This window comes from Sus scrofa, chromosome 16 (genome assembly GCF_000003025.6).
Source record: "Sus scrofa isolate TJ Tabasco breed Duroc chromosome 16, Sscrofa11.1, whole genome shotgun sequence".
NCBI lineage: Eukaryota > Metazoa > Chordata > Mammalia > Artiodactyla > Suidae > Sus > Sus scrofa.
Window position 1 is genome coordinate 63717610 of NC_010458.4, and position 15645 is coordinate 63733254.

At 39.3% G+C, this 15645-nt stretch overlaps 1 protein-coding gene and 1 long non-coding RNA gene across 3 annotated transcripts in view; one reads left to right on the forward strand and one right to left on the reverse strand.

Annotated features, from left to right (window-relative positions):
- Positions 1 to 15645, reverse strand: part of ADRA1B (adrenoceptor alpha 1B) — a 460716-nt gene that overhangs the window by 167487 nt on the left and 277584 nt on the right. The gene's annotated exons all lie outside the window — the stretch shown is intronic.
- The window catches only part of LOC106506544, a 40843-nt gene that overhangs the window by 16270 nt on the left and 8928 nt on the right, over positions 1 to 15645 (forward strand). The window lies entirely within an intron of this gene.

Below are 15645 nucleotides of genomic sequence, written 5' to 3' on the forward strand. Positions count from 1 at the left end.
GAGACCCCAGCCAGGCTTGGAAATCATATGCATCTTGGAGCATGGAATGCATCCTCTTTTCTCTGAGGGCCAAGTCCAGTTCCCTCATGGGAAATACAACTCTCTGCTTTAAAGACAAGTAGCTTAGAGCAACTTCGAAAGTCACAGACTTTAAATGGGCCTTGCAAACACGGCAATAAGTTTAAGGAAGTGAATCAGGAACATACGGACTAAATTTTGTTTGAAATTACACAGAGACCTATATACACAGAGGAGAACATTCTCAAGGGAACAAATACATATTTCCATCCCTTACTCAAATCCCAAACATTTGAGAGATGTTTTTCAATAATTTCTTAAAAAATACAAAAATACCCAAACCCCTTTGAGCCTCACAACTTGAGAAGAATGCTGAGTTATTATGTCTTTTCCATAGCTTGTCCCCAATCATGCTTTTTATATATTAAAACTTTCCCTGGTATAATACTGCCTCAGGAGAGGTAAAAGGAGAAATACCTGTGCTCTGCCATTTACCACCTCTGGGAACTGGGGGAGTTTATTTTAGTGGCATAAACATTAGTTTTCCCATCTATAAATCAAGGCTATTATATCTTTGCAGAGTTTGTAAATGAGAGATAACATCTAGAATGTTTCTGTATAAAATATCTACCCCAGAATAAACTCTTTTTTTTTTAGCTTCCCAGCAGCATATGGAGTTCCTGAGCTAAGGATCAGATGTAAGCCACAGTTTTGACCTAAGTCGTGGCTGTGGCAATGCTGATTCCTCAATCCACTGTGCCCGGCCAGGGATTGAACCTGTGTCACAGCATTCCAAAGACACTGTAATCCCACTACATCAGAGTGGGAACTCCCTGAGTGAACTCTTCATAAGCACCTAGAAATTCTTATTATTACATTGCTAAATAAACCAGCACATTCAACATAGGGTTTTTCTTATTCTCTAAACATATAGTAGAAATTTTTTTCTAGTTAAATTATTATTTAATTTATTGTTGCATTAGAAGAAGAGAGAGCTAGAAAATTGGTTAAATTAGTTAAATATGCTATTTTAAAATCATTAGGAAGTGGGATCAAGATGGCAGAGGAGTAAGATGTAGTACTCATCTCCTCCCACAAACACATAAAAAAACTACATGCAGAATGATTTGCACAGAACATATACTGAACACTGGCAGAAGATCTCAAACCTCTAAAAAGGGGAAGAAACCCTCCATATAACTGGGTAGAACAAAAGGAAAAAAAAAAAGAGAGAGAGAGGGAAAAAAAATACCCAGAATCAGGCTGGGACTAGTACTCCTGAGAGGGAGTTGTGAAAGAGGAAGGGAATCCACATCCTTGGAAGCCACCTAAATGATGGGAAAAACAGCCAAGACGGAGGGACCTCAAAGCTTCAGAGAAAAGCACAGCAGATGGACTGCCAAGGGCAAAGCAGAGAGAAAGCCACACAGACACCACAGCCTGAAAAGCTTGGAAGGGGGCTGGGCACTGAGACTCAGGCTCCAGAGGTCAGTACCAGGGAGAGGACTAGGGTTGGCTGTTTGGAGACAGCCTCAGGGCTAGGGAGTGGTGGCCAGGGGGTGGGGAGCAGAGTGTCACAGCTGAGGGAACCGGGGAGGAGGTCTGGGCCCACAGCAGAAGCAAGGTACCATTGTAGGGGATGGCAAGAGGAGGAGGGACAGACAGTCATAGGATTATCTTTCTTTGTGCATGTGCAGACTCTTGGAGTGGTGAGGCATTCTTGCATGAGCTACGGGTGGTGGCCCCCTCTTGCATGGGCTGTGGGTGATGTGGCCTCCTGCTTGGGCTAAGCATGATGGGGTGTCTCTTGCATGGTCTAGAGGCAGTAGGGGCAAAATCACCACAGTGATCTCAGATTCCAGAGGTGGGCATGGCCACCACTAGGGGTCCATGTACAGGCACCACCTGCAGTCACCTCAGAGGTCAGCAGAGAGGAGGGCACTGCAACCAAACACCACCCATGGTTGCTCTCACTCCCCTGGGAATGAACATGCCCTGCTGCTGACACTGCCAAATGCTCCAGGAACTACCTACACTGGCCTTAGGGTCACTGCCACATCCCAGGGTCCTGCAACTAGGAGGAGCCAACACCACCTTCCTGTCACCACTGTCAAGGGCCCATCAACCACTGCCTGGTTGTTAGCCCTGCATTGACTCCATCTCCCTGGAAGCTTGTGATTACCCCATCAAATGGATAATAGCCTGCACACCTTGAGGAAAGAGACAACAATCAAACAAACCAAAAGAAAGATGAAGGACGCTATTTAATGATAAAAGGATCCATTCAAGAAGAGGATGTTACACGCATCAACATATACACCCCTAATGTAGGAGCACCCAAATACATACAACAAATACTAACAGACATAAAAGGAGAAATTGCTGGGAATACAATAATAGTAGGATATTTTAACACCCTACTCACACCAAGGGACAGATCCTCTAGACAGAAAATCAATAAGGCAACAGAGATCCTAAATGACACAGTAGGAAAATGAGACTTAATTGACATTTTCAGGACATTACATCCCCCAAAATAAGAATATATATTCTTTTCAAGTGCCCAGGGAACTTTCTCAAGGTTTGACACATACTCAGGCACAAAACTAACCTCAACAAATTTAAGAGTATTGAAATTATTTCCACTATCTTCTCTGACCACAATGGCATGAAGCTAGAAATCACCACAGGAAAAGAAATGAGAAAAAACTGACTACATGGAGACTAAAAAACATGATACTAAAAAAAACCAATGGGTCAAAAAGGAAATAAAAATGAAAATTAAAAAATACCTTGAGACAAATGATAATGAAAACACAGGCATTCAAAATCTATTGGATGCCACAAAAGCAGTTCTTATAGGGAAGTTCATAGCGATACAGGCCTTTCTCAAAAAACAAGAAAAATCTCAAATCAAAAATTTAACCTGCCACCTAAAAGAATTAGAAAAAGAAGAACAAACAAAACCTAAATTCAGCAGAACGAAGGAAATCATAAAGATCAGAGAGAAAATCAATAAAATAGAGATTCAAAAAGAATTGAAAAAATCAATAAAACCAAGAGCTGGTTCTTTGAAAGGGCAAACAAAATTGACAAACCTCTGGCCAGACTCATCAAGGAGAGGAGAGAGAGAACTCAAATAAACAAAATAAGAAATGAAAAAGGAGAAATCTCAATGGGTATTTCAGAAATACAAACAAACAAAAACAACCATAAGAGAATACTATGAAAAATTACATGCCAACAAATTTGACCACCTAGGAGAAATGGACAACTTGCCAGAGACATATAGCCCACCAAAACTGAATCAAGAAGAAATAGATCAGTTGAGCAGACAGATCACTAGACATGAATATATAATAAAAACCTCCCTACAAACAAAAGTCCAGGACCAGATGGCCTCACAGGTGAATTCCACCAAGCATACAAAGGAGAAATTGTACCCATCTTTCTTAAACTTCTCCAAAATGTTGAAGAAGAAGGAACACTCCCAAAGACATTCTATGAAGCCACCATCACCCTAATACCAAAAGCAGACAAAGATACTAACAAAAACGAAAATCATAGGTCAATATCTTTGATGAATATAGACATAAAAATTCTCGACAAAATTTTAGCCAACTGAATCCAACAACATATAAAAAAGATCATACACTACAATTAGGTAGGATTCATCTCACATTCACAAGGATCATTCAACATACACAAATCAATCAATGTCATACACCACATTAACAAAAGAAGTCAAAAACTACATGATCATTTCAAGAGATGCAAAAAAAGCATTTGACAAAATTCAACATTCATTCATGAGAAAAACTTTTACTGAAAGTGGGTGTAGGGGGAACATAACATAATAAAAGCCACTTATGACAAATCCACAGCCAACATAACACTCAATGGTGAGAAGCTGAAAGGCTTCTCACTAAAATCTGGAACAAGACAAGGATGCCCACTCTCACCACTTTTATTCAACATAGCATTGGAAGTCCTAGCCACAGCAATCCGACAAAAAAAAGAAATTAGAGGTATCCACATTGGAAGAGAAGAGGTAAAATTGTCACACTATGCAGATGACATGATACTATATATAGAAACCCTAAGAACTCTACACAAAAACTAATTGATCTGATCAATGAATTCAGCAAAGTAGAGGATACAAGATTGACATTCAGAAATTGGTTGCATTTCTGTATACCAAAAATGAAATATTAGAAAAAGCATGTAAAAACACAATAATTTTTAGAATCATATCCCCCAAAATTAAAAACCTAGGAATAAACCTTACCAAGGAGGTGAAAGACTTATATACTTAAAACTATAAAACATTAATCAAGGAAATGAAAGAGGATTCAAAGAAATGGAAAGATAAGCCATGCTCCTGGGTTGGAAAAATTAACATTGTAAAAATGGTCATACTACCCAAAGCAATCTATAGATTTAATGCAATCCCTGTCATGCAATACCTATGACGTTTTTCACAGAACTATAACAAACAATCCAAAAAGTTATATGGAACCAAAAAAGACCAAGAATTGCCAAATAAATCCTGAGGGGAAAAATCATCAGGGAGGCATAACTCTCCCAGACTTCAGACAATATTACAAAGCTACAGTAATCAAGGCAGTGTTGTATTGGTACAAAAAAATACATACAGACCAATGGAACAGAATAGAGAACCCAGAAATAAACCCAGACACCCATGGTCAATTAATCTTTGACAAAGGAGGCAAGAATATAAAATGGGAAAAAGATAGTCTTTTCAGCAAGTGGTGCTGGGAAAACTGGACAGCTGAATGTATCAATGAAACTAGAACACACCCTCACACCATGCACAAAAATAAACTCAAAATGGCTTAAAGACTTAAACCTAAGACAAGACACCATAAGACTCCCACAAGAGAACACAGGCAAAACATTCCCTGCTATCAACTGTACTAATGTTTTCTTAGGTTAGTCTCCCAAAGCAATAGAAATAAAAATAAAAACAAATGAATGGGACCTAATCAAACTGACAAAGTTTTGCACAGCAAAGGAAACAATAAAAAAAAAAAAAGCCAGCCTCGAGAATGGGATAAAATAGTTTTAAATGATGCAACCGATAAGGGCTTAATCTCCAAAATATGCAAACAACTCATATACTCTACAGCAAAAAAACAAACAACCCAATTGAAAAATGGGCAGAAGACTTGAATAGACATTTCTCCAAAGAAAACATACAGATGGCCAACAGGCCCATGAGAAAATGCTTAACATCACTAATTATTAGAGAAAGGCAAATCAAAACTAAAATGAGATACCACTTCACACTGGTCAGAATGGCCATCATTAGTAAATTTACAAATAACAAATGCTGGAGAGGGTGTGGAGAAAAGGGAACCCTCCTGCACTGTTGGTGGGAATGCAAATTGGTACAACCACTATGTAAAACAGTATGGGGTACCTCAGAAAACTAAATATTGAACTTCTATATGATCTACCAATCCCACTCTTGGGCATATATCTGGACAAAACTTTCATTGAAGAAGATACATGTACTCATATATTCATTGTGGCACTATTCACAATAGCCAAGACATGGAAACAACCTAAATCCATCCACAGATGAATGGATTAATAAGATGTGGTATATATGAAATACAATAGAATACTACTCAGCCACAAAAAAGATCAAAATAATGCCATCTGCAGCAACATGGATGGAACTAGAGACTCTCATACTAAGTGAAGTAAGGCAGAAAGAGAAAGAAAAATACCACATGATATCACTTATATTTGGAATCTAATATATGGCACAAATGAACTTATCTACAGAAAAGAAACAAACTCATGGACTTGGAGAACAGACAAGTGGTTGCCAAGAGAGAGGCGGAGGGAATGGGATGGACTAGGAATTTTGGGTTCATAGATGCAAACTATCGAATTTGGAGTGGATCAGCAATGAGATCCTGCCATATAGCACAGGGAATTATATCTAGCCACTTGTGATGGAATATATGAAGGATAATGTGAGAAAAAGAATACACACACACACACACACGTATATCTGGGTCACTTTGCTGTACAGCAGAAATTGACAGAACATTGTAAATCGACTATGATAAAAATTTTTTTAAATAAAATCATTAGAACTGTGTTAAAATTTTGCCTCTATTAGATAGAGGCTATATGACTAAGTTAAGGGATTTAACTTTTATAAAATGGCAACAATAGCACTTACCTCTTAGTGTTTTGAAGATGAAATAAATCAATACATGTACACTGTTTGGTGTAGCAGCTGAATGTCCTAACTGCTCTAGAAACAGTAACTGTCATCACCATCATCAGCAACGTTCTCTTAGATGGCAAATATTCTTTCCTTGCTGAGTCTTCCCTATTTAAAATATCCCAATCTAATTACATACTAAAAATCACCATCTACAATAAAACATGGGAACTATGTCTGGTCACTTGTGATGGAGCATGATAATGGGAGAAAAAAGAATGCATACATGTATGTGTGACTGGGTCACCTTGCTGTGCAGTTGAAAATTGATAGAACACTGTAAATCAGCTCTAATGAAAAAGATAAAAAGCATTATAAAAAAACATTGCACACAAATACACTAGGTTTTGGGTTCTTCCTTTCTTCTCTTCGTTGGTCAACTTAATTTTATGGTATCTCAACACATATTCATTATATCAAATTCATTGAAAAGTTTTGATGACAGTCAATGACCATTCAATGAGGCATTTTCATATTTCTTAATTTGAACCCTAATATTTTTAGGCCCTGATTCCACAAAAAGTGCAGGCAACACCAGGTATAAATTTGCCCTCTGTATCTCTGAGAGGTCTATTGGAAATAGCTGTAGCATGAACATGCTGAAAAGTATTTGAGAGGCAATCTTTTGACAGGTATTTATTGAATACCTTCTCTGTGTACAATACTGTGCTAAATGCAAGACATAAAAAGGGTAAGGAACAGCCCTTGACCTTAGGGGGTTCACAACTCAAGTAGGATATTAAAGTCTACTAAAATTTATGTAAAATTTCCTCAAGGAGTAATATCTTCAGCAGGGGACATTAATTGACTTGGCCTAGGGGATAAAGGAGGAGAAGACCTAATGGTGATTTGCATGAATTAATCTAACTTAATTCCTATAACATCCTATGACACATGCACTTCATTATCCCCACTTAACAAATGAAGAAGCCAAGACCCAGAGAGATTATATAATCTCTTCTACTAAAACAAAACAAGACAATAAAACAAAACAGTGAGCTGATTCTATGATTGTGCTTAGAGTCAGATAGAAATTATCCTTCTAGATTAGAGGAAAGAAAAGGAGGACAAACCTTTCCACTTTGCCAATCTGTGAAGTGGGTTAATAGCTACTAACAAGTAAGGAAAAAGAAGATTAAGTGAAATCCTCTATGGGAAATAAATTTCTTATGGTTAGAATACTATGAAACTGTTACAGTTCAAATTCAATTCAGATCTCTAAGCTCTTTCCTCTTTTGCGACAACTTCCCTAAGTTGAGCTGCCTTCTAAAAGAGTGCCCTGAATGTACTAAAGCATCATCTCACTTCACATAATACCATCCACTACACGTGCAGATTATTTCTGCAATACTGTTATGGTGACAAAAATCAACAAGTTTCTTGTCAGAACATCTTGGTCATTAAAAATACATTAATAGCTCATTATTCAAGATACTGTACTAATTCTGCTCATTTCCTATTGAAACGTATTAAATACTAAGAGCCTAATCAGCCAGAAGTAGTGTTCAGTGGCCACAAAGATTATGCTCCATTAAAGAAAAAAGAATTATGACCAAAATGGTAATTATAATACATTGTATTTATCTGGCACTGAGTTCCTCTGATGGTTGAATGGCTCTGTAATTCACATAGAAAAGGGCTGAGGATGTAATGTGTTCAAAAGTAAAATTAAAGACTGCAGCAGGCAGGAAGCTTTAAGGGCTCTTCAGAACTCTTCAGAAGAGAGGGTCTGCTAAAAGGGCTTTGCAATGGGTTTTCATTTTCCTCTTTCCCGCTTACTATTTTAATATCTACATACCTAAATGATCAGAAGCAACTATGAGCCACCTTGCAACTAAAATTCTCCACTCTACTCCGTATTACAGTGTGACTTTGGACATTCTTAACACTTTATTTGGCCTCCAAACTTGATATTAGGTGTCATGCTCTGGGTCTCAGTAAAACCATACTGAAATAATACATCACACCTTGCAGGGGTTGTGCTAAGACTTAAGATTAATGTATATGGAATATAGGCACATTTGTAGATACTCAAGAAAAGGTGGTATTTTTGTTCTTATTCCCACTAGATGAGGCTTTTTAGGGTGGAGTTATATTTTATTCAACTTTGTATCCACAGCACTAACACCATACTTGGCATAGGGGAGATATTTAGGGTATGTTTTTGCACTGAGTTGGAGTCCCAAATCTGAAGCAATATTTGATCTTTAAGATTCCTCTGATCATCATAGGACCTTGCTCTCTGCGGGTGCCTAATAAATGCTCATTTTTGACTACTCAATAACAATGTAATTATTATTGATTAAATATTGAGCTCTGTTTTTACCCCCAAGGGGCCTAAAATTGATTCAGAAAAGCCAAGTTTATACATATAAAATGGTGGGAGAACACTACCTGTGATGGAACTACATTTCTCTTCTCTGCCCAACATCCATTTCCTCTTTTCCTGGTAACACATCCTAATTTTCCTTGCTAGAATTGCCACTCCACACTCTATGCTATTAAGAGTTGTTCAGCATCCTCCAGAAAATAAATAGTATTAAAAAAATCCAACACTATATTCATTTCTACTATATGGCCATGTGGAGCTACTCAGGTAGTCATGTGAATCAGGCCAGACCAGTTGAAGCATCACATTCCTGTGGCTATAGCAACTGACTCAGAGAAGGGCAGAAAGTCATCAGAAGCTTGTCAAAAATGTACCCTCTGAACTGACTCTTCCAGAAGTTACAGATTAATCTGATAAGCTCAAAGGATATATTATCAACAGAACATACAAGGAGACAATGGACTGTAGGGTATTCAGAGACTTCAGTATCTTGAAGATGCCCTAGCTTCCCATGGAAAATGCTTTTGGGTTGTTGTTGGTGGAATTGGGCCCATCAGGCACAAGATCCCAACAGACTCAGGAAGTCTGCAGTGAGGCATCATATCGGAAAACTGTAGAATCATGGTTGCAAAATCTGACTTTAGCAAGCCTTGTCAGTTTCTTAGTTTGCCCTTAACACTATCATGTTGCACTGTGCACAAATCATACAGTAACAACCAAGTATTTCTATGCCGGCACCACAACTGTCTAATGAAGACAGTTATCTCCTGAGTCTAGGAGGAGGTGAGCACAGCCCGTCAACAACAAGCATGTGTCCAGTCAGATCCAATGAGACTCCTACATGGGAACTCTGTGGAACTGCAGGGAAAGAGGAAAGCCACTTCCTGCTGGTGCTGTTAAGAGGACAAGATTCAACATGGAGCTGCTGGCAGCCACCTTGCCATCATGAGGTGTAGATCTTGAGAGAGGAGCTCACCCAGAGGAAGAGAAATGGAGAAAATCCTGCTGAGTCCTGAAGCTATTGTTAAACCCTCAGGATACACTCAAGCCTGAAGTAAGATTTATCCCCGGACTTTTCAGTTTTGCAGCTAACAAACTGTGCCTTTTTATTTTTGCTTAAGACAGTTTACATTGTAAACTGTCACTTGCAACCTACAACACAAACAAATGCATGACTCACATTACAAATATGGTCATCTCAGAGAATGGAGCAGAAATTATTCCTAGCATAACTAGGTTAATTTCTTGAAGCACGTGGAATTTAGAGTGGTTCTTTGCAAACTGGAGAATATTTGGGTTAGGACAAAAGGGAGGATTCTCTGTGCTGGAACAAAGTGATAAAAACAGCATAAAAGAGGATACATGAAGAAAGGGAGTATGGAAACAGTCTGGTTACAGAAAGGGCAGCGGAGGGTCAGGATTCTAGTTCTTACTTGGCTACCAATCAACCTTAAGACCTTAGAAAGCCTGCTTTCCTTTTGGGCACTCAGTTTCCCCTTATGTCAAGCACAGTACTGGGCTCATAGGTCTCTAAGATTCTCTCCAACTGTACTTTCTATGGGTCTGTGAAATCTTTTAAAAGGCTGTTCACAGTCCTGTATATTTAAACATCTTCACAGTTACTTACATGCTGTCAGAATATAGATTTTTCTTGGTCTTTTGTCTTCCCCTCCACCCCCTATTCCTTATCCACTTGACAAAGAGCAATCTCTTTCCTTCATGTTCTGAATGAAATGGAAATGGACAAGCTACATTCACTAAAAAGCCATGACTTTCAGGCTTTGAAAGCACTTGATTGTGCCCAGAGAAATCTCCTCTCTAAGTAAGGGTGATGAAAGCACTGGGAAGGGGCTGCCTGGTTAATTGCACTTCTGTGGAGATTAAAGCATGAGCGAAGAATTGGAAGGAACTTTGCTCTTTCTGAGCCATCTTCCTCTGCTCTCTACCCTTTCTGTGGAAAAAGGCTTTGGCATCAAGGTCTAAATTAAGATCCAAACTGTGTTGTATGCAAAATAGGTAATGAACTAGCTTATAACTGCACAGCTTGTACGCTCTTGCTGAATGTCATGTATCTCCCAAAGAAACATTTTCATGTTCATAATCCAGTGAAGACTGACACAAAGTCTCACCTGGGCTCACATTCTTGGTTGGACTGTGTTCTAGCTTAAAACCATTCCAGAAAGGTGTGTAAAACTAATTAGAATTCCTTAGGCTGGATTTGAAAGGGGGACTTACACGGGTGTATATCTTGGAATTCTAAGTCCCCCAGTCATTATCTAATGTCATTACGCAAATTTATTTATTTACTGTAAATAGACAAATTGATTTGTTTATTCACTGTTTGTCACAACCTTGAAGGCAAGGACTTCATCTTATTTACCACTGAACACCCAAGCCTGGCACAGACTAATTGATCAATAAATGTTTATTGAAGGAGTAAATGATCAAATGTCAGATAGTAAAGGATTTCGGTGAGCCTTTTTAAATTAACCAGAAACATAAATAATTGATACTAGAATTTGGTGAGAAAATCATAGATACCACACAAAGCTGGATATAATTCTAGCTTAAAATGCCTGACATTGTGTGTGCCTTCACTGAGGAAAAATGTATAGGATGAATCTGGGTTTTGAATATAGCCTATTGTCCTGGGGTTCAGAGAACCCAGTTTGGGCATCTTTTTTTTTTTTTTTAAGGTTTTATTGAAATATAGTTGTTTTACAATGTTGTGATAATTTCTGCTGTACAACAAAGTGATTCAGTTATACATATACATACACCCATTCTTTTTTAGATTCTTTTCCCATATATATTATCACCGGATACTGGGTTAGAGTTCCCTGTGCTATACCAGTTTGGGCATCTTCCATCTCTCTTAGCCCCTTTATTTTGCATGTAATGTATAGAGAAAGATTTGCATTCCTAGCAGATGCTTGAGACTCCTGTTTAGAGAAAACACTGGCATCACTGAGGCAATGCTTGGTTGGATACTCCTGCTTGGCCAGGGACTCTGTAGTCCACAATGTTGGCCAACCTCAAGGCTTTTGAAAGAATTGCTGCACTCAAGACATTCTGGGGTCCTGGGGGAAGGGAAGGAAGAGACAGTTGGCTAGATGGGGTGGGATGAGGGTGAGCCTGAACTATGAGCTGTGAGTCCTCCTGTGACCTCTCACCTTGTTTTTAAAGTTAGTAAGCCAATGGACTTTCCTTTCTTTCCCTTTCTTGGACACATAGGACCTTAGTTGCACCTTCCTTTTTTCTTTCTTTCTTGGACACATAGGACCTGAGTTTCTCACCTGGAAATGCTGGTGTGGGATGGACAGAGATAGTACTTGCAGATCTAAAGTCAAAAGTGCTCATGATAAGGCATGACCATGAGGATTTTGAGAAATTATGACCTGCCACATAGGAAGATATTTGAGTTGAGGTTATTTACGTGTCTGAGAGATGAATAGTTTCAGCTGACACTGACATTGCAGGCAGTTGAGGAAGCTAAGGCAACAAAAACAAACAGACACAATGCAACAAAAACAAACAGACACAATACAACAAAAAGGATTCTGGTTCTGAAGCCAAATACTCAGTAATTGAGTTAGAATCCCATCTATCATGAGAGTTCCAAGAGGCCCTACTTAAGTCAGAAGCCCTTTGAGCCCTCATTTCCTTGGCCGCTATCTCAGAAGATTGTCATGAAGGTGACAGGAGAGGAGCCTTGTCAGCTCTTAGCACAGAGCTCAACAAGTAGTTCACACTGAATTTAAGAGATTTGCTCAAAGCATCCAGACCAAACCAGAAACAAAAACAAGGACAAGAACCTGGCCTTCCTGCCACCTCGTTGGCTGCCCTTTTCCCAAACTCTGAGGTTCCATCCCAATTTTCAAGGTAATAGCACAGATGGAAGTGCCAGCTTTGTTGTTTTTTAAAGGCCCAGCTGCTTACTTGATAGAAAACATCCTGCCTAATTGTTTTATAAAAGTGAGAACAACACGACTACTTTAAATAATGGCTGTGAATTATGACTTCCTTTGTATTTATTAGGACAACACTATAAATGGGAAATTGTTGTGATGTCCTTGGGGAGAGGAAGAATGTAATTCCATGGGAATCCCATTGTCTTTTCCCATTAGGGCTCTCTTTGCTACGGAGAAGTCACATTTATCATCTAATGTCTAACATGACATTTATGGTCTTGTTGAAGCTGTTTGCAGTGCTGATGGGCTGCTGGCTAGAGTCATCTGAGCTTGGAGCTTCACTGAGGCAGTGAACCCAGGAAGGAGTTCAGCTGGATGCAGAGTGCAGCCGCCTGTGCTCAAGAACCAACTCGATTTTTTGTGTGGATGTAGGAAGATCATTTCCCATCCTCAGGGCTTCATCAGTGCAAGCAAAAGACTTAAAGGTTTGGCTTAGGCAAATTTTAAAGGTCCTTCCATCTGTAATATCACATTATTCTAATAGTTGAAGCCAAATCCGTGGCTGGTCGAAAAGGAAGTCATTCCTTTGCTGACATTCGCTCTGTGCGCTCTTTACCTTGGGTCTCCATATGTCCACATGTGGCTGCACAGTAGACAGATCGCCATTCTCAAAGCGAAACTGCAGGCAGCTGAGCTCTCATTTCAATTCAAATTGTCAGCTCTGACTAGTCACTCAGGATCCTTCTCTGAGTCCTGCGCTCTGCCCTTGGCATCTGCCTGGGCCTGTCCAAGGGGATTCAGACTTATGTGGAATTCACATTGTCTTCTCTGAAGATGACGAACGTCATAGGGTGGCAATGAGGGAAGTATGGGATGTGGTATATGAGAAACTGTGAAGGTTCTCGATGATGTCATCTTTCTCCAGGGAAAAATTTATTTTCTTCTGGCTAGCAGTTAGAGAAAGAACAGATCCTGTCTGTCCAAACAGGGATGGAGATGGTTCTCAACTGAGAGTTAGTGGGGGTTAGTCTCTTCCCAGTTTGTCTTGACTCTTGGTCTTAACTGGAAGCATGGAGTGTTTATTAGGACCCCTCTTTCTAATGTCCATGAACTTCACCTTTGTCTCTCCAGCTCTGTAAAAGTTAGTATTTTTGGCTTCTGACCACTTGCCTTCTGCTTGGTTTCTTGGCCTTTCACTCCCACTCAGTTTAGGGTGCTGTAAATTCCTTAAAGCATAAAGTGGAGCAAATATCAAGCTCACCTCTCTTGGAGTCTCTTTCCCTTGGAATCTTATGCCTTCAAGTCCTGGCTGCCTTGGTTGTTCTCTGATGCTATGAAACAGACGTTTTTTTTTTTTTTTTTTTTTTGCCCTTGAATTTAATCTTGCTTTTAGGGTTATTTTAATTAAAAATAATAAAAGGATCGGTCTAAATCAAGGTGCTCTATCGTAACTAGAAGCAGAAATTATATAATAAGTTAATTTTCACTAAAACCTTCAAGAGGTAATTGTTTGCATGCTATGGTGGAAGAACATCAGAGTCATATCGAACCTGGTTTGAACGCCAATGTTGACTTTCATTCAGCCATTCAAGAAATATTTATTGAGTGCCAACACCATTCCACGTATTACCTACCAGGCACTAAGGGAGACAAAGGTGTATAGAACGCAAAGTCTCCGTTCTTATAAATATCTCCTCAGGAAGTACATACATTGGAGAATATATAGATACAGATTACAGTAAGAGATTTGAAGAAAAAGAACATGGTTCTAGCCAGAGAATAACAAGGTAGAAATAATTTAGAGGGCGATGGTGGTCAGGGAAAGCCTCTTTGAGGAATCGTGTAGGTTGAGAGCTGAAAGTTACACTGCAGTTAGCAGGATAGAAAATGCAGGTATTGGGTTGCGGGTGAGGAGCATTCTAAGCATAAGGACCAGCATATGCAAAGACCATGAGAGAGTTAAATTTGATGAATGAGAATAACTAAAAGTAAGTAAATCTGGATGAAACACAGAGATCAGGGATGAGATGAGGTAGGACTGAGGCAGACACTAGGATTTCTGGCTTAGGAAAAAGTTCAGGCTTTATCCCAGGAGGATTGGAGAGCCACTGCAAAGTTTTTAAGCAGGGGAGGGATGGGGTATGATTTATTTGAAGATTATTCTGGCTATTTTGAGGAAAATGGATTTGAGTTGCGATAGGGCAAGAGTTAGGAAAACCTGATACAAATTGATAGTGGCGATGCAGCTGAGAGATGATGGTGGCTTGAATGACAGCGATGGCAATGGAGATAGAATGAGGTTATGAATTAGAAATATTAAGGAGGAAAAGCATCAGTAGGATCTGATGGCTCAGATGGAAGGTAACAGAGAATGAGGAATCAGTAATGATTCCTAGGTTTCTGGCTTGAGCAACCAAGTGGTCATGTGTGGACCCACAGTCACTATGTTAATTTGCCACAGCTACTGAAACAAACATCACAAACCAGTGGCTTAAGCAACAGAAACTTTATCCTGTCATGCTTCTGCAGGCAAGAAGTCCAAGATCAAGGTGTTGGCAGAGTGGTTCCTTCTGAGGTCTCTGAGAAAGAATCTATTCCATGCCTTTCTTCTAGCTTCTGGTGGTTTGCTGGCAATCTTTGGCATTCATTGACTTGCAGATGCTTCCCCCCACTCTCTGCCTTCGTCTTTATGTGGTGTTTTCCCTCAGGACATGTCTCTATGTCCCAACTTTCCCTTTTTATAAGGATACCAGTCATATTGGATTAGGGCCCACTCTAATGACCTCATCTTACTTACCTAATTATATTCCCAATGACTCTTTCCAAATAAGGTCACATTCTGGGTTACTGGAAGTTAGGGCTTCAACATACATGTTTTTTTGGGGGAAGACACAATTTAACTCAAACTGTCACTGAACATTTCTGTGCCTCAGTTTTTTCACCTGCAGATTGGGGACAAAAATACTTGCCTCACAAAGGTATTATGAGGACTAAACAAAAAGATATATTTAACCTTCCAAAACTAGTATTTGGTATATAGTGGAACTGAGGAATTGCTAGTCTCTTTCTGCTCCGTTGCTTAACCCAGATAGAATGAGGAACTTCAGATCAGGAGGGAGGAG